This window comes from Pteropus vampyrus, unplaced genomic scaffold (assembly GCF_000151845.1).
Source record: "Pteropus vampyrus isolate Shadow unplaced genomic scaffold, Pvam_2.0 Scaffold67, whole genome shotgun sequence".
NCBI lineage: Eukaryota > Metazoa > Chordata > Mammalia > Chiroptera > Pteropodidae > Pteropus > Pteropus vampyrus.
This window is the reverse complement of record NW_011888848.1, coordinates 3,864,223-3,891,433: the sequence shown is the minus strand read 5'-3', so window position 1 is coordinate 3,891,433 and position 27,211 is coordinate 3,864,223. Positions and strand designations below refer to the sequence as shown.

The window sequence follows — 27,211 nt, the reverse complement described above, 5'->3', positions numbered from 1 at the left end:
TGGTTATCTTAAATAGGGGCATGAAACTACAATCATGTCTGCGAAAAACGAGTGCTATCGTCGGTGGGATGGTATAGTAGAATTTGTTGAAAATCACGCAGGTGTTCATTCTTTTACAGTGAATTGAATAACATCCAAATACAGTAAGAAATATTTAGCATGGTTGGATTGAATGACTTTTGAGGAAATAATTTCAGTTTATTTTGCAATGGTCATGAGATAATTTGGCATAGTTATTATAACATGTCTTCTGTTTCAGGCCCTGAATTTCTATTCTTTTTCATCTACCTTCTCTTTTTTTTTCTCTCTTTCTCTTGAAGGTCACTAGTTCTAGAAAACTTCAATTTATGTTGATATTGTGCACTGTTTTAAGTATCCACTGCCATATCTGTCATGTGATCCCCCAGAACCTGTCTCTCTTCTTTGAGCACATTTTGTGTTTGAGCTTTCATAATCCCACCATGAGTGTCACGCTGGACTGATAAACTATAATGAGGCTAGAAAGACCAATGGGACAAGCCTGTACTTAGCATGCTGCTTTCCTCAAAAATGTGCTTGCACTTAGTTATGAAAATTAAGTTAAATAAGTTAATTGCACTTAAATTAAATCTTTAAAGATTCCTACTGTGATTTAAAGCTTTTTAAAAAATCTTGATAGTTTAGAAATTAAATTAAAATTCAGAGTCATGTCTTGTCCTTAAAGAATATTTTTAAAAATGGGGAAGGAGTATTATTTAATCTTTGAAATTAATTTTTCTCAAAGAATTGGATACACTAGGAAGAATGCAAATTTTAAAGTCATACATATTTGGTTTCCAATCCTGTTTCTTCAATTTATTACCTATAAGACTTTGAGTAAATTACTTAAAATTTCTGAGCCTCAGTGTTCCTACCTGTGAAAGTGAGATAATGATTCTTACCACAGAGTATTATTAAGAGATGGAATAAGAAAATTACATGAAACACCTAGTATTTTGGCTGACACACAGTATGTGCTCAATAAATAGTAGTTATTTTTATTTTTCAGACTAATTGGTATTATGATGATAGAACAGGACTTGTCCTCTATTAAGCCAAATTTCCTAGTCTACTAATCTATTTCAACTATTTTCTATCCTTTGATGGAGACCATAATAGCAATTCAGGAAAAGTGCACTGCTTTATCTCAAATAATTTTTCTTTTTTCTGTCTGAGATTCACTAATTCACATCTTTTTGGTTCAGATTTTCCATTAGCAAAATAAAAATGGAAAATACTTTTCGCTATGTACTTACTAAACTAAAAAAATAAGCCTGCGGCCACAAAATACAGCCAATGTTTATTGGTTACTTTACAGAAGACCTCAGGTTTCTTGTGCGCTTCATTTGGTTTTTGATTTTCCTGTACTCTGTTGTATTCTGTCTTTGAAAGTAGAAGGAAAGACTCAGGAGTTAAGTTATATCCCTAGAACTGGCTATGCTGGAGAAAAATCATCAGGGAATGAAGAGGAGCATGTCAGGGCTGTAGAGACAGGCTGGTCTCCTGATAAGTAACATTTTTTTAGCTGTAACTCTTAATAAAATTCAAGTCTGATATCTAATGCCCAAAAGAGCTTTTAGTACAATATTTCTGTAACTGCTTTAGCAACAATAGAAGGCATTTTCTCATTAAAATTCAAAGTTATTGATTCTGTGTGTTTGCACTCCCATCCTACTATATCCATTAACATGCAGATGAGTCCTAATCACCTTTGAAAAGCTATTTATTATTGCAATGTCTAGAGTTTTTCCTCTCCCTGCCTTACAACTGGTAGTTTCTTGGAAGGCCTTGAATAAAGACTTGAGCAGGTTAGAGGGCTCGAATAGATGGCCTGGAATAATACTGGAAGGCAGCCTCAAATTATTCAGTCGGTTGTCAGGGCTACATTGCTATCAGAGTATTACAATTCTCTGGATTCTGGGAAATATAAGATCTTTCTCTGATGCCCCAGGCCTTGCCTCTTACTCTTACTATATACCTGTTGAATTCAATTTCTGACAGATATCACTTTAATACTGTGAATCCAAAATCATAATTAAAAAAAAAAAGATACAGTGGGTGAAAGCTACTAGATTAAACAATAGAACATGGTTTTAATGAGAATATCATAAAATCTTTATAGAAGATTGTGATAACATCAGATAAATTAATCCTACCAAGCTTCAAATTGTACACTAATAGTTCCATAGCAGTCTACTGTTAGTGGATTCTTTATTTCTTCAACAGATTTGTTCAGTTAATTTACTGAAAATGTTATATAAATATGTAACTAGAATATGTGCCAAGAAATAACATCTACAAAATCATTATGGGGAAAAAAAAAAAAAAGCCTGCCGTTTACTTTATTAGGGCTTAAAGTCTCATTGGGAAAGATAAGACAGATAAACAAATGTGATAAAGTCACAGGATAGAAGTGGAGGTGGGATCAGTGGGTCCACAAAAGAAGGAAATGGTCTGTTTAGGATTGGGTGGAGGAGGTTGTTAGAAAACATTAAGAGATGATAAGGTGGAAATGAGAAAGAAGGTGCAGAATGGAGAGAGAAGGGTGTTTTAACCTCTTCATTGTACTTATCGTTGTCTAAAATTCTGTTGTTCAGTTTTTCATTTATTGCTGATTTCTGACTTTTATCTCCTGTCCCATCACTCTCCCTCCACTCCATGACAGAGACCCTGTCTATCTTGTTAACTGTTCCATCTCTGCACTTAGAAGTATCCAGCACACAGTGAGCACTCAGTAACTTTCGAACAGAATGAACGAATAACTGGAATGATCTCATCTAGGCAGGGAATCAGTGTGAGGAAAGGCATCAAGACCTGAATTGGAGTCCTTGTATTTTCATATGTGAAGCATACATGAATAAAGATGATTCTTCAATTAAAAAGAAATAAACATAGCAGAGATTAAGATGTGCAGAATTGCCTATTGCCTACATAACAAATAATTCTTAGTGGAAGTTTATTTCATTTCTGATTCTATATTTTAAAGCCTGCCAGACCATACCTCAGTTCACTCCTATTTAAAATGTGAGTACATCATCTTAGCTTCCAAGCTAGCTCAATTTCTGGTTGCCATTTTAATGGAAACCACAGAGAGTGATCAAAGTTGGGGAAATTTACTGGCTGATTTGTCAAATTTCTTTTTCTGAGAAATGATTTTGTATACGATTATACGTGTGAATTCTATCTTAGAAATATGCCTGATTAAAACAGTTATGCACAACTGTTTCTGGATATATGCAGATGATCTATCTAATTTATCTACTGCATGTAGATATAGATATAGTTGTGTGTGTATACTTGAGACATATTTCTGTAATGGTTAAATATCTTTTTATGAAAAGTTTATTGATTAACATTAAGCCTTTTCCTAAAAACCCTATATAATATTACTGACATAGAATTTCTCTCAGTGTGGATGCTATGGGATGAATGTTTATGTATCCCTAAAATTCATATATCGAAGACTAATCCTGAATGTGATGACAGTAGGAGCTGAGGTCTTTAGGAGATAATTAGGTCATGAGGGTGGAGCCTTCACGAATGAGATTAGTGCCCTTATACTAAGAGACATGAGTGATCTTCCTCCCTCTCTGCCATGTGAGGGGGCCCTTACCAGACATCAGGTCTGCCAGCACCTTAATCTTGGACTTCTCTACCTCCAGAACTGTGAGAAATAAATCTTTATTGTTTAAGACATCCATTCTATGGTATATTTGTTATAGCAACCCAAACTGACTAAGACAGTGGCCGTACTAAGCCTCCAGTTAATTTTTTGGCCAATGCATATTTTTGCTTATCAATTATCAAGTGGAAGAGTGAGAGTGCATATAAAATGTCATTACTGTTGCTGATCACACAAGTCAAAAATCTCATCTCCAATTTATAATAGGTTTTTTGGTTTTTTTTGGTTTTTTTTTTTTGGCAAAGGCTATCATCATTTTCATGAAGAAAGAATTGATTGGTTGTTTTATGAAAGCATAAAGTTTTCTCACTATAGTGACCATAAGGAACCACTCTACCACATGAACTTTGTACAGAATAACATATTTTGCAGTTTGCGATCAGATGGCTCAAATAATAATTTAGACTTGTAAAAATATGAAGACATTTAATTAATAATGATTTTTAGGAACACAGACCAATCTGTGAGTAGAAGTTGCTCACACTGAAGGTCTGGTGATTTTGTTCAAGATGCAATGAAAGATGAAATAAAATGAGTTGTCCAGCTGTCTGTGCGTGTTTCTAACCCAGTGCTACAAGCCCTCTTTGTTCCTCCCTGTTGTTCTGTTAGTATTATGTCACTCCTTCCTCTCGCTCCGCCTCCATGCACCCTATAATGAAGCGGGAAGTGCTTGGATCAGTAATGTGACACCAATACAAATAAAATGTGTTTCATAGTTTGAAGGTAAAATCTTTATAAATGTCAAGGCGATTTTAAAACTAAGTAATTTCTGTCTCGTCACATGCATAGAAACCAAAAAGAAATATGATATATTACTTTCCTTTTTTTTTTTTTTTTTAGTAATGGTATTTTGCAGGTTTTAAAAAAGCCATATAAGTGAAATAAAGTACGAGTCTCAGAAGTTGAGAAAGTTTGAGCTATTTCATTATGACCACATTGTGATAGGAAAAGTTTTTCCTCCTAGGTTTGACTGATGCGACTCTAGTTATAACTTTTTTAAGATAGCGGACAGTTTTTAATTATATACAAAATGAAAAAAAATCAAGAAGATGGGAGGAATGGAAGGAAAAAAGAGGGGGAGGGAGAGGGAGAACTCAGATGTACTAAGCATGGATAGAATGTAGTTTAAAATAGTGCAATGAAAGACGAAATAAAATGAGTTGTGAGTGATTGTTATCTGCTAGTTGCTATGCTGGTCCAGGGGCTTTCACACGTTATTTAACACAAACACCTTGTCAGTTCTGGTTTTACAGCTGAAAATAGGTGTGTAGAGGAGGAAAGTCTTTCCCTGCACCCTCCCAGGATTGATAGCTGGGTCTATAGTGACATAGCTGGAAAAAGATGGGTGAGAGAAAAGCATCCAAGCTAGATTCATCTTTGTTTCCAGTGAGACAGGACAGAAAAAAAATCCTCTTTTCATAGAATTACTTGATACCATAATTATATTAATTCAGTATTTTTGTGGCTATTGATTTCTTGGTGAAGATTGAATTACTGCAAGAATTGCTTAACTTGTAAGCTGCATCACTGTTAAAACCAGGCGAAATGTGGCTTTAGGTTGTGCTTTAGACATTAGAGCATCCTTCTGCAGGCCCCGGTCCTCCAAGTAGTGAGGGAGTCCTTGGGGCCAAGGTTGCCGACAACCTGGGACCCCTATTCTCATTTGTAGACTAAGTTCAGGGTGTCTGGGAACATGACATTTTCCCAAATACTGGCTCCAAGGCCTCCAAGAAGTCTTCCTAATCCCATTGTTTCCCCTAGTGGTTCCTGGTGTGCCTGAGGGACAGCTGATTATAGAGGCATGTCTGGAGCTCAATTGCTCTGGGGTGTTAACACCCTGCCTACCAGACCCCTGTGGGTGGGACAGTGCTAGTGGAGGGAAGACTAAGGATACTGGCCTCAGGATTAGGGTACGTGTGCCCCAGGGCCTCCTGCCAAATTTTGGCATGAAACTCTGAGGAACCTAAGAAATCTAAATTTGAACTTGGTCTTCCGAATTGTTATGAAGGTATATTTATCAACACAGAAAGAAATAACATTTTGACAGTTTGCCAGCTTCACTTATAACTTTCAAATATGTAGACATGGTGTGTTGGCCTCCAATTGTACGTTCAAGGAAGGCTACATGTGAGTGGTTTGGGCTGTAACCTGTGTTCAGGGTATTGCCCTTCTTTACGTGGTTGTGGAAAGTGAGAGGGGAGGGAAGGAAGGGAAGGAACAGCTGAGTGATTGTTATCTGCTAGTTGCTATGCTGGTCCAGGGGCTTTCACACGTTATTTAACACAAACACCTTGTCAGTTCTGGTTTTACAGCTGAAAATAGGTGTGTAGAGGAGGAAAGTCTTTCCCTGCACCCTCCCAGGATTGATAGCTGGGTCTATGAAATAAACTGACAATAGGCAGATTAACAGGAGAAAAGGAATAAAAGTATACAAATGTTTAATATTAAGTGCTCAGAGGCATTACAGGAAAGCCAAAGTGAATAATATCCAAAAACAGGTGATTTGAGAGCTTGTATACCATCTTTATAGGGGAAGGAGAGGGGATGAGGAAGGTAGGCCACTTAGGGAAGAATAATTTTATGAAAGATGAATGAACCCTTACAAGAATAGATGGGAAATATAATTTGTGACAAAATATGGTTGTGGTGTCGGCTTCTAGTCTTCTCTTTTGTGACAACAGTCTTTCCTGGCTGATGAAAATCCAAGTAAGGGGACTGATGACAACTGTTTCTTTTAGAAGATCTGTCCTTAGGCAGAAGGAAGAGAAGATCTGTTGATTTTCAAGTGTCCTCACCTCAAAATAATCAATATACCAAAGTGGCATTTTTGGGGGTGGATGTCTTTAACTCCTTAAGGTGGTAGAGCTTGGATTTGAACTCAGATGATTTAAATATTTGCAAAATAGAATGCACATAATTCATTGATTTAGTGGATGCTTTCTTTATCTGTGTGGCTTACTAGTAAGAAGAAGTCAAAGCAATGTGATAGTTGCAGCATGTTGTATCATGTGGTGACATTCCTCTACTATTATGGTAAAGCTTGACTTGCCTAATTTTTCACTTTGGAATATACATTCTTTTTTTGGAATTACTGACATTTCCCTGCCAGAGTGTTACTGTTTAATAAACGCTTCTTTATTGTTGTTTAATTGTCAGGAAACAAAATTATAAACAGATTAAGCAAACCTGCTTCTATAGTAATAGCTTAATGATCTTCATTTCCCACTTGTTTGAATATCTTGATACTAGTTCTTTAATTTTATACCTGTAATCACTTATTTATTTGCATCTCTATAAAACTTAATATACATCCCCAAACTTGAAAGCCCTATTCTATAGCAAAGGAGATAGAGTGGAGGCTGGAGGTGGAGATGGTGGTGTATGCATTTGCAAATGAAAAGAATGGAATTATATGTTGGAAACAAGCAGCTCTTTTATCTCGGTAGGTGATATTTCATCAGAATTCTGTGAAGTCAGCCTAAATTGTGAGTTTTAAATGCAGCAGGAAAATAGAGTGTTATGATTAAAAGCCTTTGTGCCAGGTTGTTCTGAACAATTTCTTTCTTGATTAATGAATGAGAAAATAAATGAATACTCTAAGATACCTACACCGAGGCCTTTGATAGAGAATGTAATCTTGACTATCTGACATTCAGTTCTTACTTAAAGAAGAAAAATGTAAAGGTCATGTCATCCAGCTACTGCTCTAAACACACTGAGTCATTATAGCCCTCACAGAAATTGTCTTTCCTGAATATGTCTTAATGTTAGGTCTCCAGTGTCACTGAAAAAAGTTTTCACAGATTTCTTCTTCTGTCTTTGTTGTGAAATAGTTGATGAAGACATTGTTTACCTCTCCTAGAGCCATTCAATTTTATTCAAGGGAAAACGTTGGTTCCTCTTAAGAATTAGAACACGTTCCCCCAGAAAAACAAGAAATGTACTATATTTAGCTGCCTGAAGATTTAGAGTCAAATTTTTACTTAATGCCTGGTCTATTAGTTTTTCCCTGCCTTAAAGTTTCTTCCTTCAAATATTAGTGAGTATGGATTCTCAAAATTGAGATTTCTGCTCACCTTCTTAGAGAGCCCATCCCTGAGTGTCCTACCTACAGTGGTATAGGGGAGGAAAGACTTTTCCTTTATTCTGTTAGGTCCTGTGGCTAGAACCTGTGAGTTGAGCTGATAGAAGAAAGATTAACAGGGGAAAAAACATATACATTTTATTTGATGTTAATATTTTTACATGGCATAGAGGGAGGGCTTCATAGAAGGAAGTGAAAATCATAAAGAAACAGACCCAAGGGATTATATTACCATTTTAACAAAGAATGAGAAGTTGTGAAGATGTGACAGGACAAAGGAAAAGGGCTTGGCCTGGACATATTAAATCATGGGAAGGTGAATAGGAAATATGTGGGGAAGACTCATGGAAGATAAGGGTTAGTTTAGTGAGGTTTGTTTGTACAGATTCATCTTTTGGGGTGTTTTGTTATGATCCCCTTCAGGGGCCTTCATACTATCTATTTTTCTCTGAAATTATGCTACTATATTCTATGTTTGTCTCCCTCTTCCACTTGAATGTAATTCTCCTTGGGCATAGAGCCTTACTTTTATTTTAGCACTTAGTACCTGGTAGATGCTCAGATCAATAATTTCTTACTCAATGATTAAAAGATATTCAATGACTAATTACAACTATATTGACCCTTATAATTGGTATATTTGCCTTTACAATTCTGTTAATTCCCTTTCCTTACTCCCCCTCCTCCCCCCGCCTCTTAATCATAATCATTTCTGAGGTTAACTGCTCTAAATTATTTTTCTATGAAGAAAGAAAAAATGTAAATAAATTTAATTAAACAAGAAAATGAAAAGAATTTCTTGGCCAAACAAAATAAGATCTTAGTTTTAATGAATTTATTCAACTAGCATTTGCTAGGTATTCATATGTGCCAAGTATTGACCAGATTCTGAGAACATAAAAATAAAGCAGAAGGAAACCCAATCGTTTGAGTGAAACAGGCAGTGAACCTACAATTGTAGCAATGTAATAAGTGCCCAAGATATGGCTTTGGGCTGGATTGTGGGTTGCAGATTCTGAGATGGAGATAAGGATAGAGGAGGTTTATTAGAGAATGTTCTTGTGATTACAACCTAGGAAAGAAAAGGGAAGGGAAGAGGCAATGTGATGTGGTCTCAGTGGAAGACTTAGCAAACTCTAAGATGAGTTCTAAATGTGAGATGATCCTTCAGAGTTGTCCTCAGTGATGTGAAGGACCTGGGCCCTTATATGACAATTCAATTGTTGGATGGGGTCACCTTAGGAAGGGAGCATGACTTGAGAGGTGCTCTTAGCTGAGACAATTTCTAAAGAGAGTCTGTCTGCTGGTGGTACTCCCAGAAGCTGGGACATACATCCTTTATTCCTGAAGGGGAACTTGTCAGCTCATCACAGAAGCCACCATGTATTAGTGGTTATTATTCTATTAGAGACACAAATAAAGGAAAATAGAAATTGTGATAAGAAAGAGCTTAATTTTACCTCTATAATGTCAAAAGAAGAGACATTGAAAGCTGAATTTTGAAATCCAATTTGGATTTTTGAGGGGGCAGAGGATAATCTAGGTAGAGTTTAAACATGTCCTAGAACGTGGAACAAGGTCATAAAACTGCTTTTCCTGTTTGGAATTTCTAAATGAAAAAGATGGTACTAACACCAAGTGAACACTTGTATTAAACTTATAGATACATTATGTCAATTCATTCTCTTAACGACTTTGCAAAAGACATTATTGTCATACATTTCTAGATGATAAAACTAAGTTTAAGAAAGCTTTAGACACTTGCCCAGTGGTCACTTAGCTAGTAAGTGGTGAAGTCAGAGTTTTACCGAGGTCTACTTGGTTCCAAGGTCTATGCTTTTTCAGCCACCATGCAGTCTCCACTTTTCTAACCTTAGTTTTCAGTAGCAGCACCTGTTTTATGGTTTGTTTTTAAGGAACTGACTGATTTTGGTAAAATTTTGAAGAATACTCAAAACCATCAAAAGACCCGTAAGTTCTACTAGTACATTTATCTGTGATCTTGAAATAACAGTGACCAACAAGTACTTTCCAAGAGTTGTATTATTTTATGCTTTTCAACAAAATGTTTTATGTTTTATGTGGATGGACATTAGAAAGACATGCAATTGCAAGAAATGAGGCGTATGCTTTATAGGTTCACTAGAATATTCCACTCTAAAAAACACAAATCTGATTTTTTGAATGATCTAGTCTTTGAAATCTGCTCCTCATCACTCACTACAGAGTACACAACAGGGTGAGATGTTCGATGAGAAACTAGATCAGAGTGTCAAACCGAGGTGCTACTCTGTTTAATACTTCTCAATGTTTCTCCATGTTTTATAGCCGTTGTATCCAAAGAGAGGTATATATACCCCGGGGGCTTTTCAAGACAACCCATTATAAAAAGGAAAATTAAGTTTATTTTCAGTTTTATCCTTTAAAAATACTTATTTTTTTTGTATGCTTTCTAATGTACATGATACATACTATACATATATTGCGAGTGTATGCTTAAAATAGTTTAGCTGATACACAATCAATAAAGTTTGAGATAAATTTTTGGCACATACTACAACATGGTCGGACCTTGAAGACATTATGCTAGGTAAAATAAGCCAGACACAAAAGGCCAAATATTTTATGATTCCACTTACATGAGATATCTAGAGTAGTCAAATTCATAGAGATAGACAGTAGATAGAGGTTGCCAGAGGCTGGGGAAAAGGAGAGTAGGGAGTTACTATTTAATGTGTAGAGTTCCTTTGGGAAGATGAAAAAATTCTGGATAGATAATGATGATAGTTTTACAACAATGTGAATGTACTTAATGCAGCTGAACGGCATACTTAAAAATAGTTAACATGGTAAATTTTGTTATACATATTTTACTATGATACAAAATAATAATAAAGTTTGAAGACTCTAGGTTAAAACATTAAAATGGGTATAAAGCCTCCTACAACCTGTCTCCAACTTTCTATTCTCATCTCTGGCCTAACAGTCTTACTTTAGACTGACATGCCTTGATGCATGCTGTTTCCTCAGACTGGAATGCTCGCTCTTATCCTGGTTGCTTTATAAACTCCAACTCATCTTTTCAAGTCTATCCTACTGAGTCATTATACCCAAAAGATATTTCTGTATCACATCATCTAAAAATTTCTCATATCATTATTTACATGCCAATGTCTCTTTCATTTGGTCGAACTTCTCAAAGACAGGAACATTTGTATCTTCAGTACCTAGGAAAAGGCTGGCTTATACTCAGTAATTATGTTTGGTGAGTGAGTAAGTGAATGAATGCATAAACAATAAATGGATGGTGTGGCAGTTTTTCTGATTGGATAAGGAGGGTCTTCACTGACTTCAGGGTGACAGTGCTTGGGTACGGATCTAACTCAGACAAGGAAATTACTTATCAATTTTTATCATATCTCATTTTTCTTGTCTTTGTTGGATCATCCTTTATAATTCTGCCCTTATTAGCAAGGGCATACAGAACTCACATCTACATGGTATTGGAGGACCTTATGTTATCCCTCAGAATGTCACCTCAAAATTTTAAAACCAGATATAAAGAAATTCAATTATTTTTTATTCTAGGCTAATCAAAGATTCTAAGTAATTTTCTTCTTTTCTGTTAATGAACTCTATACGTGTAATATAATACCATATTTGAAAATACTCTCCTTGATTTTGACTTGCTTGTTAATGCCACACCAATCAGACATTTAGGATTATCATTATGTTTCAATGGTGTTAATGCTTTAGAAATACTCAAAACTTACTGAGTCTTTTTAAGATACCGCAATTATAATCTTAGTGTGCTTTTGCTTCTTTATACTGAGCATTTCTGTGTAGAAGTAAAATATTAAATTAAGATGTGAAATTACACTTCTTTTAATAAATGAATTCTTAGAAAACAAAGCTAGTACTTCTCTGATGAAACTGATATTTCATTGCATTGCAGTTGTAAGCAAATTTTTAAAACTATATTTATTTTTCATATATATTTTTCATATGTATAACCAACAAAAAACTTTCTTTCAATGAATTATTAATCAAATAAAATTTTAAATTGAGATATACCTATTAAAAAAGCTCAAGTCCTATATCTTTTTTTGCTATATGTACCTGTAAGTACAAACAAATTATCAACAACAAAATTAATCATACCAAACAAAACACTCAAACCACAATTTGATCTTATTTTCAAAATATCCGTCTCCATGTTTATGTTTGTGTTTAAGCCCTGATGACTTGTCCTGTCCTCAGATTACATCATGTGTAGTAAGAGCCAATCACATATTCACTGTGTACACCTGTGCCGTATTACACACTTCCGTGCTATATTTATACATGCCAGATATATGGTGTGTGGCTGTTTTGTGTTTATTGTTTGGAACCTGTTGATTAAGTTAAATTAAAAGATTCTGTTTCAATTGGTTGTAAGGAAAGCCAACTCCATTTTTCGTTTGTTTAAAATATATAAAAAATAGAAAATCTTATACTCTTTTATCTAAAGCAGCATAAAGATTTTGGTGAAAAAAAAAAAAGAAAAAAGAGGCAATGGCACTCAGATAATTTGTTCGCAAATTACCTTAAATTTATCCTTACCCTAAATTCATGTATGACTGGCAAACTGCTATAATTTTTAAATAAAGACAGTGATGGGATCGTTCCTCGTTCATACCATGACTTCTTTCTCTCCAGGTTCTGCTCAAAAATCACCTTATTACTGAGGCCTTTCCTGACTTCTCTCTACAAGGTAGTAACCACTCCCCGCCATCTGCTTTATTTTCTTTTATAGTGCCTTATCACTGTCTGACATGCTATGTATTTCTTTATTAATCAGTTTATTGTTTCTCTCTCATCACTAAAATATGTTTCATAAAAGCTGAAGTTTTTCCCTGGATTTTTTTTTTCATAGCTATATTGCCAGTATCTAGAAGGGGATTTCTCAACATTGCACTACAGACACTTTGGGATAGATAAATTATTGCCTCTACCCACTAAATGCCAGCAGCACTCCCACCCCACAACTGTGGCAACCAAAAATGACCCTAGACATTGCCAAGAATTCCTAGGCACGAGGTACGAGGAACAGAGTTTCTGGTTGAGAACCACTGATCTAGGACAATGCCTGGAACAATGAGCACTTAATAAATATTTGTCGAGTGAATGAACAAATCGATAAAATCAGTAGTTCTTATCTAGTCAAAATTTTACATTCTCAACAATAGAACAATTATAACAGAAAAATTAAATACAGAGAGTATTTAACCAAGTAAAGTCCCCTTTCAAGGCTTAAAAGCTATACTCTTTTCATCATCTTCTCCTGCTAAAGACTTTAAATGAAGACCTTTCCAGAATGTACCCATTTATTTAGCTCCTAATGTTTTGGCTGTTCTATGCTGATCACTGTAGGAGCCTGTAAATTCAAACCAATGCCACTTACGTATTTTTCAAACTAGGTAAGCTTTTTTGAACTCTTTTTTGAAATCCACTTCTCAATGTTCTGCAGCAATTAGCAGTCAGAGGAAATAAATCACATGCCCTTTGAATGAGGATAAAATATTTCTCTGCCCTAATGTTTGAGCTTTCAAATTTAAAGCAATGAAGGGACTACTTCTTCACATTTTCACTTAATACTTCACTGGCTCCTCGCCAAAAGCTGTCTGACATGCAATTATTTTCAACCTATTTCACAGAAGCCCTCCTCCATTTATCTTTTTGTGGGTCAAATTTCCATTGAAATTGATAAAAGATTTTACCATGTGAAACTTAGGTCAGTAGGGTTCAAATGCAATGCCAAGTCAAGATTTTTAGGTTTATGGGGGTGAACATGAAACACTGCATGAAGAGGGATAAAAGAACGTTTAAAATCATATCTGGGGATTTGGCAATGATCTGTCTGAAATAAAATTCTAGATAGAATTATAGGTGGTGTTTATACTATGTCATTAGAAAGGGACAGATTGGGTAGGGAGAGGGTGATGATCAAAAGGTATAAACACAATTTCTCAATCTATTATTTAAGGTGAAAAATTTAATCTCTAGAAATTCGCTTCCTTTTTCATATCATGAGCTAGAACTGAGTAGACTTTATCACCTTATCTCCTCTGCCTGCTCTTTTCCCATTCTTTCCTATTTCTTTAAATTGCACCGAAGAGGAATTTTCACTCAAAAGGCTAACCTTATAATTAGCTCTTTGTTCTGCTTCTGTAGACATGCTTGCTGCACAGGCCGAAAGGCAGAGTGATCTCGAAATCAACTGAAGACTCACCCTCCCCTTTGATTGTTCTGCCTAGATAACAGATGTATTGCCTAAGTTCCTGTCTGAAAATCTCATGTTCTGTAACTTCCCATAGTCCATAGCAACTCCCATGGTCTGTAACCGCCTGAGGGCAAATCAACCAATCAGCCCATGCCAACTGTAACAGCATGGATAAGCCCTATAAAAGCAAAATTGCCCCTGAGCTCGGGGCCCAGATCTTCAGAGCACTGGCTCTTCTGGGACCACTGACATAAGAAACCTGAGTTCTCCAACTCTCTGAATGGTGCTTGGTTTCTCACTGATCTGCTTTTCTGCAACAGCACCACAACCCTTCTTGTTAACAGTCAGAAATTTGAGAGTCAGCTTTGACTTGTTATCTCCTTTACCCCCTCCACTGATTGTTCATGCTTTTTATCTCCTGGGTTTCTTTTGATCTGTTCAGTTCTCTCTATCGTCTTGGCAACTAGACTAAGCTTAACTGCCTCCATCTCTCCCCTAGCAACCAGACTGCCCAGGTTCAGGTCCACTTCACTGTCTCCTTGCCTTCAGGTTTGCTCTCTACCCTTTTCCTTGAAATCTGGTTCTATCGAGGCCAAAGTAATCTTATGAAGAGAATTTGATCATGTCACTCTTATTTAAAATTTCTCATTAATTTCCCACTGTTTCAAAAATTCCGGATTCCTAAATTAGGCCTTCATGATTTGTGTCCTGATGATGTCCTTAGACTCACACCCTTACCATGTGCTCTAACATTTGTACTTCAATCACACTAAGCTTCTTTCAAATGTTTTTTTGCTACCAAGCCTTTAGACATGTACTCCCTCTGCTCAAGCTACTTTTCCTTCTTCTTGGCTGATGTTATATTCTCTTTCAGATTTCATTTATGTCACTTCTCCGGTAAGCCTGACCTCTAGGCTGTCTTATGCTCAGCTTAGATCACAGTTTATTGTAATTGTATTTGTATACTAGTTTTAAATATTGACTGACATTTTGAATGACAAAGAGATTTGTTTGCCGACTCTTCCTAGAATAATTTTCTCTTCAATATTTTACAATTGTATTATTCAACTCCTAATGTAGAGGCAATATTTTGGCAACTTTATTTTATCAAATTATTTCAAAACATTAAAGCAGTTTTCATGAAAATATCAATTTATGTAAGTTTAATTAAATTACTATCATTACAATAAGAAATGCAACTGACATAATCAGGTTTGCTGTTGAACATAACTAGTTTTTGGAAAACCTGTAACTTAATCATTAAGTGGTTAAGTATACAGACATCAGTTGGAGTGTCTTAGGGAGAGAATGAAAAGTACTGATTTATCCTATGACTTCAATAACCAATCTTTACTTCTAGACTATATCTTTCTTAATCATAAGAACTATTATTTTATTTACTACAATGCCCATCATAAACCATGGTATCAGCTCAAACCCAATACACAATTTAAAAAATTGATTTTAAATTAGATACAAGGCTTCTTTAACTCTAAAAATCATGGAATTTATAAATGTTGCTAATTTACCTTCAAATGCTGATTTTTTTTATTCTTATTTAATTATGAACATATTTGTGGCTGTAACAAAATTATGAATTAGTTAAAGGCCAGGTTCTTGTTTTATATTATATTTGTGTTCTCCACAGTCAAGTGATTCTATAGGTTGTTTAATAAACTACCCTAGAATGATGCATGTGTGTTGCCTAGTCTTGGAGTTTTGTGGGTGGTGTGAGGGAGGGTATTGTTAAGCAGGCATTAAGCAAAACCTTAAACTTGGTATATGAAAATATTAGCTCCAACACTATTAGGAGATAAGTGAGATTTCAATATAATCATAACAATAAAAATCTACGATGACTTATTAGTAGTCATTGACAATATTTCCTAGGAAAACTAGGCAAATAAATAAGAATTTAGAATTTTAAAAATATATAATAATAAGCTGTGTGCTTTAGCAGGCCATATATCCTATTTTAGTCATCTTCTTGCTCTTTCCGCTTATTTGAGAGGCACAACATTTTTGGTGAATTTCTCAGAAACTTATTTGCATTGGCAATTTGGCTTCAGGATAAATGGAGAAGAATCAGATTTTTAAAATTCAGGGGTTTATATTATGCCAATACAGCATGCAAGGGCTATATATCCCCAACTCAACTGAATGCAGCCCTAGTAATAAGAGTGCACATTAGGCATGGTATTGAGCTGACTTTGCAGAAGTCCTTGTTGTTTTGTGTTTTTTCTTAGAGCCGGTCCAGAGCCAAGGAGGGTGATTTCCTGATGGATACTCAGTCTCCCCTCCCACTCTTGGAACATTTCCAAGGAGAAAAAAAAAAATAGAAAAAGCAGGTGCAGCCATTCAGAACCAGATATAGAAAAAAATGGCAAGGAAATCATGGTCATAAAAATAATGACTGACATTTTTGAGAGGTTTCTCTGTGTCACACATGTAGTTAAGCAATTTGCATGCTTTCAGTTCTCATGACCTCCTAGTGGTGAGGACTGGTTAAAATGTCAGGTTAGGAGACAGACTGGTTTGGGTTTGAATCCACTTACTGTGGTGTGACCTTGAACCTCTGTGTGTTTCAGTTTCTATTGTTTAAATAAAAAGAAAGAAATTGAAAAATCTACCTCATAGTATTATCACGAGGATTGAAGAGCTAATACAAGGCACGCTCAGTAGTTAGCACAAAGTGAGTACTCCATTGACATATTACCATCACTACTGTTTTTATTCCCCTTACCATCACTACTGTTTTTATTCCCCTTTGACAGATGAAGCAACTTTGTAAAACCAAATGATTTGGCCATGGTCACCCAGCTAGTGGGCAGCAGAGTCAGAACTGGACTGGATGTCTGCTCGTCTAGCACAATTCTGTCACGTATAATACAGTGTGTCCCAATCACAGCCTGAACAGTCAGTCAGGTGGCAGAGGGGAGAAAGCCTAGGACTCAGAGCTAAGCATACCCGGTTTGAATCCTAGCTCTCTGCATAGTCTGTGAGTCACTGGATAAGTTTTACTCACATTCACTATGTTCAGTTTCCTCATCTCTAAAATTATTATAGTACATCATTTTTAAAAAACATTTTCTTTTTTTAATTTTATTAAATTTATTGGAGTGACATTGGTTAACAAAATTATTTAGGTTTCAAGTATGTAACTCTATAATACTTCATCTGTATATTATAGCATTGTGTGGACACCACCCAAAGTCAAATCTCCTTCTGTCACCATATATTTGACCCTCTTTACTCTTTCTTAGCTCTCTAATGTCCCCCTTTCTATCTGGTAACTACTAAATGGTTGTCTGTGTCTATGAGTTTTTGTTTGTTTTTTCTATTGTTCATTTGTTGCTTTCAGTTTTATATCTCACATTTGAGTGAAATCATATGGTTTTTGACATTTTCCTCCTGACTTATTTCTCTTAGTATGATATTTCTCAAGATCCATCTATATTGTCACAAAAGGCAGTATTTCATTTTTAGTGTTGTGACAAAAACTACAGATAATGTATATATTTTTTAAAGTGGTATATAATAGATATCTGATAATGATCGCTCTTACTACAGGCTAACACAGTGTATTATAATCAGTACAATTGCAGTTACAGTGTATATACTTAATATAAAAGTAATTTTTACAGTATATTCTTCTACAAACAAAATGTGGTATATACATACAATGGAATATTATTCATCTTTCAAAAGAAAATAAATTCTGACATGTGCTACAACATGGATAAACCTTGAATACTTTATACTAAGTAAAATAAGCTAGTCACAGAACAAATATTCCATGATTACACTTATATGAGGTACCTAGAACAGTCAAATTCATAGAGACAAAAAGTAGAATGGTGGGCTAATACCTAAAATATGTAAAAAACTCATGTAACTCAACAATGAAAAAACAAATGTCCAATTAAAAAATGGGCAGAGGAACTGAACAGACACTTCTCCCAAGAAGACATACAAATGGCCAACAGATATTTGAAAAGATGCTCAACTTCACTAGCTATTAGGGAAATGCGAATTAAAACCACAATGAAATTCCACATTATATCTGTTAGAATGGCTATTATCAACAAGACAAATAATAAGTGTTAAAGAGGTTGTGGGAAAAAGGAACCCTCATACACTGCTGGTGGGAATGTAAATTGGTACAGCCACTATGGAGAACAGTACGGAGGTTCCTCAAAGAATTAAGAATAGAATTACCATATGACCCAGCAATCCCTCTTCTGGGTATCTGTCTCCCAAATTTAAAAACATTTATCCATAAAGATATGTGCATGTCTGTGTTCATTGTAGCATTATCTACAGTGGCCAAGACATGGAAACAACCAAAGTGTCCTTTGACAGATGATTGGATAAAGAAGATGTGGTACATATTTACAATGGAATACTACTCAGTCATAAGAAAAGATGAAATACTGCCATTCGTGACAACATGGATAGATCTTGAGAATATCATACTAAGTGAAATGTCAGATGGAAAAAGTCAAGAACCGTATGATTTTATCTATATGTGGAATATAAAACTGAAAGCAACAAATGCATAAGACAAAGAAACAAATAAAAACTCACAGACACAGACAACAGTATGCTGGTTACCAGAAGGAAAGGAAATTGGTGGGGAGGTAGAAAACGGTAAAGGCGGTCAAATATATGGTGCTGGAAGGAGATTTGAATTTAGATGGTGAATGCACAATGCAGTATACAGATGATATGTTATAAAATTGTGCACTTGAAACCTATCTAATTTTATTTACTAATATAGCCTCAATAAATTTAATTTTTAAAAAAAGTAGGACAAAGAGATGGGCACTTGAAAAAGAAAAAGGTAGAATGGCAATTACCAGAGGCTGCGGGGAAGAGAAAACAGAGTTATTGTTTAACGGGCATGATATTTCAGTTTGAGAAGATGAAAAAGTTCTGGAGGTGGATGGAGGTGATGGTTGCATAGTGTGAAGGTACTTAATGCTGCTGAACTATACACTTAAAAATAGTTAACGTGGCACATGTTACGCTTTGCATGTTTTACCACAAAAAGTGGGGAGAAGAATATATCCTCCCAGAAAAAGAAAACATTATATTATTAAAATCATTGAAGTGATAATCATAGTCTTAAGATCAGCTTCTGCTTCCTTAGTAATATTTTTGATGTTTTATATTGAATTCCACCAAGAAGTCACTTTAGTCTTTATATTTTACAAGAGTAAGAAGGTGTGCATGACTATTCTTATCCACAACATATGTTCCTATTTGAATTGGCAGGTAAGTATTAATCAATGTGGATATTATTCTAACAATGCTGTCAAAGGAGAAATAATATTGTCGTGACACCAAGAGAACATTTTTATTGTACACATTACCTTGAAATAACATTTTTGCCAGGAAATTTGATGTGGCAGACATGTGGTGCATGATAGAAAGAAGCCAGGCTAAAGTACATTAGTCATGTGTGCTGCACATGATCTATAGTCCAACACCCTGTGAGATACAAGGATATAATTAACTATGAAGGTCATTCCATCACCAGGATCAAATTGGGAACAAAGATGTATTCAGTTTTGCTGTTTATTTATACTTCAGGTCTTCATTTTTAAGCTTTTCCTTCCTATGTGATTTTTAAAACTCCCATAAGCCTTTTTTTTTTTTTTTAGAAGCAAAGGTCTGTTTTGTTTAAATTGCTTTGCACTCTAAACCCAAACCCAAACCATTATTTTAAAACATGACTTGCTTCTAACATTGAAACTTTTTTCCTTTCTTTTTTTCAACTATTCGAATAAATACTAAATTTTGGGAGAAAAAATTTACATACTCAGAAGGATTTATGTATGGATGTTCTATTTGCATCTGTTCCACAGTGTTGTTAGAATCATGCTGATTGAAGTTCTCTTTCATCTCTGGCATTAGTTCTGGCTCAATAAAAATACCGGCTCTAATTACTCACCTTCGCCTCCATCCCTTGAGTTACAGCAAACCGTCTTGGGCAGCAGAAGGAATTGCTGGTCTCTGGTCTTTGCTCCAAGTCCTTGCTTTTTTTCTAGGCACAATAGTGAATATTTGCTCATCTCTGCTCTCTCCAGAATCTCTTACCCTGAAGCACTGAGATTTCTAAAATTTCAGGCAGAATCCTGTAATTTGTTGAATGTTTTCATTAGGAGTGTAGACAAAGGGATCTACCACTGCTTCATATGTATTTGATCTTCCACTATCCTGAGATGTTTGAATCCTATTTTCATTTGACTGGAATTCTTAAGGTAACGTTTTCAGAAAGATTTCAAGAGCGGCTACCTTCTAAGTTCTCCTTTACTTGAAAGCGATAGTCTTTTTTCTTTTTTCTTAAAACATAAACAACAATAAAAATCTTTTTCTCTCAGAATTCTTTATATGTTATTCCAATGTCTGCTAATGTCTTCCAATGTTATACATAAGAAATTTAATTAAGGTCTTAGTCTTGTCCCGATATTTTCTTTCAGGATGCTTGTAACAATTTCTCTTTATCTATGGAATTTAGAATATTTCTCCAGAATATGTTTAGGTGTGCTCCTTTTTACATTGTGTCACCCTTTTGAAGTGAAAAATGAATATTTCGAGACTACGAATTTTGTCAATTTCATTGATTATTGCTTTACATCTGTTTATTTCTCTTTGCCTCTTCAGGTGTCCTTCCTGGATTAATCTTCCATATGATTTATCTTTCCTTCTTCATTTCCATTCTTTTACTTCTTTGCTTTTTAGTCTCCTATATGGGACCATTTGGTATGGTATAGCTTTTGGAGTACAGATAACTTTTGTGCAAAAGGTTTGAATTGCATGGGACCACTAATAAGCAGATTTTTCAATAAATACCTATATTATTTTCAAGCTGCAGTTGGGAGTCTTTGATGTAGAGGGCTGACTGTATGCATTTATCCATGCCATTTTATATAGAGACTTGAGCATCTAAGGATTTTGGTATCTGCAGGGCTCCTGGAGCCAAGTGGCAACTAAGTTTTGGGGGAGTCAAAAATTATACACAGATTTTTGACTATGAGGGGGTTCAGTGCCCTTAACCTCCACATTATTCATGGGTTTGCTACACTTTATTCAGGTTCTTTTGATGGTAAACTAAGATCTTGTTTGCCTAAAAGTGTGTTTATTTTACCACCATATTTGGGAAAGTTTTGCTAGGCATGCAATTCTAGTGTGGCAGTATTTTTTCTCAGCCCTCTGAAGGTATTATTCTACTATCTACTGGCTTCTATCAATATTAAAATTCCAAAACAAATGAGCCTTTAAGGGCAAAGGCAGTCATGAATCTAATTGTAATCTCTCTGTAGGTAATTTGTTTTTTCTTACTGCCTGCCCTTAAAATTTTCTATTTATTTTTATTGTATTAAAGTTTGAAAATGCTACATCTAGGGGTGGTTTTCTAATTTTATCTATCTTTTTTGGAATTTGTTATAATTTCTGACTCTGAGGATTAGAGTCTTTCAAAAATTCTGAAAGATCCTAAGCTATATCACTTCAAATATTGCTTCTTCTTTACATTCTCTATTATACCCCAATTAACTCCAATTAAACACTAGTTAGATCTTCTCATTCAATTCTCCACATCTCTTAACCTACATTGTATATTTTACATGTCTTCACCTCTCTTTATTGCATTCTGTATAATATTTTAGCTCAATTCATTAATTCCTTTAGCTCTGTATAATTTACTATTTTATGCTTTCATTGAGTTATAAAATTTTAATTTTGAGTTTTAGTTTTTAGTTATATCTCATTTTAAAAGTATCTACCTGGTCATTTTTATACCCTCTTGTTTCTTGCTTATAATTTCAAAAGCACTCTTTGTTTCTTTAAACCTATTATGTATACTTTTTAATATCCGTCTAATAATTCTGATATTTTAAGACCTTGTATAATTGTACTATTTTTTCTCTGGTATCTGACTAATGATACTTTGTTTCCTAGTGTGTTTTAGGATTGTATGTGTGTGTGTTCTCATGTTCCTTACCATCTATCTGCAGGAATTATTTGAAGCCTGAGTTGAAGTTCTATTCAATTTCATTAAGTTTTGTTCTTAATATCCTTTTGGTTTATTATGTTTTCCTATTTTAATTTTTTTATTTCTTTAGTTAGATTCTTAAATCATTAATTTTCAGTCTTGCTTATTTTTTTATATAGGCATTTAAGGCTATAAATTTTCTGTAAGCAATGCTTTAGCTACATTCTACACATGTCTAATATTTTTCTTCAGAATAAATATCTTCTGTTTGCTTTTGAGATTACTCTATGGATCATTAGTTCTTTAGGAGTTTTTGAAAATTCCAAAACAAATGAGCCTTTAAGTTTTATTTATGTTATTTGTTTCTAACTTAGTTGTAATTAGTTGTGGCTCTTATATACCAATTCTTTGAAATTTTATGGCTTAAAATACGGTGTATTTTCATAAAGGTTACATGTGTCCTTAAAAAGAATGTGAAATCTTTAATTATTGAGTACAAATCTTTCTATGCTAACTGGCCCATTGCTGAGCTATATTTACAATTCCATTATTATGGATGATTTGTCAAATTCTGCTTACAATTTTCACTTTTTGCTTTACTTGTTTTGAAAGTGTTATCAGCACACACAAAATTTTCACTTCTTTTGGATAAACATTTTATTATATACTGTCCACTTTTATTTTTTCCTTAAACTTTGTCTGATATAAAAAGCCTCCCCACCTTTCTTTTAATTAATGTTTGCTTAGTATATCTTTTATCTCTTTACTTTCAAACTTTGTATGTGCTTATGTTTTTACCTTATAAATAACACATAGCTATTTGCTTTAATTTTTAAATTCAATTTGGTAATCTGGTTGTTTGATTTATTATGATTACTCATATATTTGGATGTACTATCTTGTATTTGTTTCTCTCTGTTTTCTGTTTCCTCTTTTTTTTTTTAATTCCCTCTCATTACATTTTTGCCTCTACTGCTTTTGAAAATTTACAATCTATTTCTATTAACAGTTGGCCATGAAATTTTAGCAAGCATTCTTAATTTACAGACATCTAAAGTTCATTAATGCCTTTACCTTTTCTGCAACACTATAAAGATGCTTAAATGTTTAAAATACTTACAAAGGACCACTATCTCTTCCAAGCTGCCTTCTCATTCAATTTGCTTATCTCCTCTCCTACCACTTTCCCCCTGGCCCTCCCACCTCAGCCACACCAGCTTCCTTCCTGATTCTTGAACAGGACTTGCACATTACCACCTTAAAGCTTTCCACCACTGGTTCCTTTGCTGAAAACTATGTCTCCCAGCTACCTCTGTGACTTCCTCTTACCTTTCAAGTCTTTGCTTAATGTAAGAACTTCCTTGCCATCTTATTTGAGATTGCACACCTTTTGAGTACCTCCTAGTGGCTCTTACTGCTTTATTTTTCTCCATACCATTTATCACCTGTAAGTATACTAAATAACCTTTATGTTCTTCTTCCCCCACTAGAATTTAAGCTCCATGAAGAAAGAGATTAGCTTTTGATGTTTTTTAAACTGTTATATCCCCAGCTCCTACAACCCTTTCAGGCTCATAGGAGGCCCTTAAAAATTATTTGTTAAACATTCAATGAATCCAGGTCCTAAACTCATAAGAGAGCTGATCAGTGTCCCTGAATTATTAGCCCCTCCCCTACCTATGTTCAATCATGACGCAGAACCTTGGCTGAGACAGATAATTCTTATTATGTCTCTCTGTTTGGAACATTAGTTTTACTAGTTCACCTTTCTGGGTGTGTTTCCTTTCCTGCTGCTGGCTTTAGGCTCTTTCTCTTCTCAGGCTTCTCGATGCTTAGAGATCTTGCCCAGGTTCTGTCTCTGCCATGCCACGTCCTGTCCTCTCATTACAGGCACACAAATCCCCATTCTGCCAGTCTACCAGTGTCTGCAGATGCCTCTGGAGCGTTTGGTGGTTTCAGCGTCACTTAGGTCCCTGGACTGCCCTCAGAGGATTTCTTATCTATTTTTGAAGACTCAGTCATTCATTTAAAATATTTTTTAAATGCTTTTTCCAGTGTTTTTAAATGACTCTGGGTCTCTATTAGGCATGTTGAGATTTCTTTGTCATGATTTGTGAAATATACCTGGAGTGGCATGCCTTTTTTTCACGATTTATTTCTTCTCTTCACTTTTGTCATTGCCATGGCCTTCAGAGCCACTGCCACAAATTGAACTGCCACTTGAACTGTTGCGTGGCTGCTTTGGAAAATTATTAAACTGAATTCAAGACAATAATGCATCAGACCATAAGGAGTATCTGGTTTATTGTTTATCAAATTGAAGTCTTTTTTTTTCCAACTCTATTCTTATCTTCCAAGTGTGATTTTTCTTGCCTGTACTGAAAACCAACACATTGAACAAAGGCAATAAAAACTATATTGAAAGGAAAAGTCCAATTAACAATCTCTTCATGTTTGTTTCAAAACTGAAGCTCAAGCTGTTGTGCCTAGACAATCTTGGACTAGTAGTTCAGGAAGATTCATTGAGGAACTCTGAAAAGTGGAAGGAATCTTATAAGCATGTAGTTCAATTCTTAAAATGGGCAGTTTACACATAGTGACTGTGGTCTTTTAGGGACTGGCATGTTGGGAATATTAGTTTCCTACTGTTACTGTAACAAATAAACACAAATTTAGTGGTTTAAAATAATACAAATATATTATGTCACAGTTTCTGCAAGTCAGAAGTCCAGAGGGCTTGGCTGGGTCTTTGTTTAGTGTCTCACAGGCTGAAATCAGTGTGGGTAGAATTGTGCTCCTTTTTTGGAGGTTAGAGGGGAAAATCAATTTCTTGCTATTGCAGGTTGTTGGAACTTATTTCTTTGCTGGCTGTCAGCCAAAGGCTATTCTCAGTTTCCAAAGGCTGCCCATGCTGCCCACACCCTCAGCTGCTCCTTGGCTTTCAGCCTCTTTCTCTAACTGCAAAACCCTTGTACACTTCCCCTCTGTGTTTTCTGCTTCCCTCTTCCACTTTTAAAAGCTAATGTAATTAATTAGATTGGGTCTACCTTGGATAATTCAGGATCATCTTCCCATCTCTAAATCTGTAACTTTGATCACATCAGCAACATAGTTCTGAGGATTAAAACAGACATCCTTACAGGGCCATTATTCTGCCTTCCACAGTGGACAAGAACTCAGATTATAGAAATCAGAGAAAGCATATCGGTAGTGGAAAGGTAAATCAGGATGACCACAAATGTCCATATATGAGGACCACTGATATCCAGAGATTTTTTTCAAAGCCCATAAGTCTCTCCAGGCAGGAGATTAGCAAAGATCCAGGAGTCTGACAAATGGCTGAGCGGAATAGGCAGGATTGGGTGTAAGCAGAGTGGCCTTAGCCCAATGGCCACTATTAGGCTTCCAGGCACCACCCTCAAACTTATCTATGCATGGAAGAGGAAAGCCTTAGGCACCAGTCTTAATACTGCTAAAGCTATCTCTTGGACTTGACTCCGAGGATGCAAGCAGTTAGCATTTTTCAATTCAATTAAGGAACTATTTAGATTATAGGTCACCAGTAGAATATCTTGTTTAGGTGTTTTTTTTTTTTTTTTTCCATTTCTCCTTGGAGATTGCCTAGTCGTGGTCTGAGTTCATCCCTCATTTCTATGATTTTGCTGAATGTGGTGAGAAATAATCAGTATGTATTAACATTTTGATTTTTTCTACCATTTCCCTGAATTATATGACTTTGTATGCAGAAATGTAGATTTACCAAATATTTTACCGTCGGATAATAGTGGTCACCAACTCTCCAGACCACAAAATGACCTCTTGATATCCTTCCTCCCCTACTAGGCCATTTTTGCATATTAGGTTGCATTACTTACAGCACTTGAATTATAGATACCCAAATTCCTGTCAGACTACTTTCCTAAAAGCAACAGAAAAAATGTGGCTTACCACATACACATTTATGTATCTCATGCAAGAAGTCTAGGAGTAGGGAGGCTCTTTATATCTTCCTACACTGCCATCCATGGTGTATTGGTCTAAATCCCTGTGGCTATCACTTCATGGTCCCAGCATGGCTACAGCACCTCCAGAGCTCACCTTCACATTCTGGGCAGAAAGAAGAAAGTAAGAACCATGGTGGGTAGAGGATGGAAGAAAGGGACATCCTAGCCCGGTTTTCTATTTTGCAAACTCCTGGAAACCCCTCTCAGAGATTTCTGCTTACATTTCATTGGCTGTAATTGGGCCACAGGCTGAAAAAGAACCACAAGAAATAGGCGTTTTTTAAAAATCTATTCAGGGTTTAATTTATGAAAAACAAATGGGAGAATAGCTATCGGGTAGGCAAATAGCAGTGTCTGACAACTATACTACTATTGTAAAGAATGTGTGTGTGTGTGTGTGTGTGTGTGTGTGTGTGTACATATATAATTTACAAAAAGATACCCATGTATGGATAACTTCTGTTTTGTATGTTTGTAGGTGCAGGGAAGTATTTTGGGAAGGTTATACTTGTTTGCTCTAGATGATGAAGTTCAAGAGAAAAGAGAAGGGAGCCCTATTATTTCTGTGCCCATGGAAATAACTAATATTTATGTTGTTTTAAAGGTCCTAAGGAGTTTCGACATACTACTGCCCATTTAATTCAGATTTCATGATAACACTGCAATGGTTTCATTCTTATTTTACAGATGAGGAAGTATAGGCTCTGTGAGGATAACTAACTTGTCCATCACCTTCTCACTGCTGAGAGTGGCAGGCCTGATCTTAAGCCTGACTATCCTTTTCCTAAACCACAGCAACCTCCTTATATATAAACTTCTTTATATGTAAACTCCTTATATATAAACTTCCACATATGCTATTAATAAAATTTGTGGCTAGAATAGTGAGAATTCATCATCACTCTTGGAAAAATGAAATTTAAGGGTGAAAGAAATAGAGAATGGGTAACAGGAGTCAGTTACATGGCACTGCTCTCATACACAGTGGTATATTTTGGTTAAAACAATCTAAATGTGCTTTTAGCCTCAGTTTTACTTTAGTTTTGACAGTCTTTTATTATATGCTAACTAATGAAAAATATTCATTTGTAAAGCTCTATTTCTCCTTCTTTCCTAAATACTTAGTTCTTTTGTTGCTTTATCTAGAAATAAAAATTTATTA

The 27,211-nt window shown here is 35.2% G+C and overlaps 1 protein-coding gene across 1 annotated transcript in view; it reads left to right on the top strand.

Moving 5' to 3' along the window:
- Positions 1–27,211, top strand: part of ARHGEF38 (Rho guanine nucleotide exchange factor 38) — a 124,195-nt gene that overhangs the window by 1,716 nt on the left and 95,268 nt on the right. The gene's annotated exons all lie outside the window — the stretch shown is intronic.